This window comes from Pteropus vampyrus, unplaced genomic scaffold (genome assembly GCF_000151845.1).
Source record: "Pteropus vampyrus isolate Shadow unplaced genomic scaffold, Pvam_2.0 Scaffold247, whole genome shotgun sequence".
Taxonomy (NCBI): Eukaryota; Metazoa; Chordata; class Mammalia; order Chiroptera; family Pteropodidae; genus Pteropus; species Pteropus vampyrus.
The window spans coordinates 291715-292504 of record NW_011889028.1 but is presented as its reverse complement, the minus strand read 5'-3'; positions in this window follow the sequence as shown (position 1 = coordinate 292504).

Sequence of the window (790 nt, the reverse complement as noted above, 5' to 3'; positions counted from 1 at the left end):
GGGGACCCTCCATCACTGCGCTGGCGGTGTGAGTACCTTGGACGCCCCCCTCCCAGTGAGTGGACCGTGAGATCTGAAGGATCCACAACAACCTTAAAAGCAAAAGTGAAGACAAGGGACCAAGGGAAGCAGCGACGTGCAGCACACGCAGTAAGAATAGACTCTGGCTTTGGTGACAGTCGTGCGGGGTGGGGGGGGTTGGCAATGTGGATGTATTCTTTCCGGAGGTCACAGTCGAAAAAGAATCTATGACAGAGCCCTAAGGAAAGTGTCACGCAGTTAAAATGACAGAGCTCTACATTCTTCGGCACTGAGAAATCTCAAAGTCCTGCTGTTGAAGATGTGGCGAGGAGCATGGTACCCTACCTCCAAACCTTCCAGAGGCGTCGCGTGTGGTGACAGCAAGCATTTGTGGGAGGGACACACGCCAGTGTCAGGGCGGCTGGTGTTCACATCCCAGGGGGAGGCTGGGCAGGGACTGGGGTGCAGGGTTCACACGCGGGGTGCCTCTGCTTTCTGTGCGACAGTCCGAATGGAAACAAGTCTGAAGCAAATACAAGGAAACGCAGACAGCTGTATGCTATGGGTGCTGGGTGCATCGCAGTCCGGTATTTATGTCTGATGCAGTTCATGAAGAAAAACTTCAAAACTAAAATGTTTGCCAGACAAGTACCCTCAAAGCATCCCCCTATGCAGCAGAGGTCCCCAAACACCAGGGCCAGCTGCAGAGCCGGTGCATTTGGCTGTCTGGAGGGGGAAGCTTGCTGGCATTTAGCTTGGGGACAGAGAG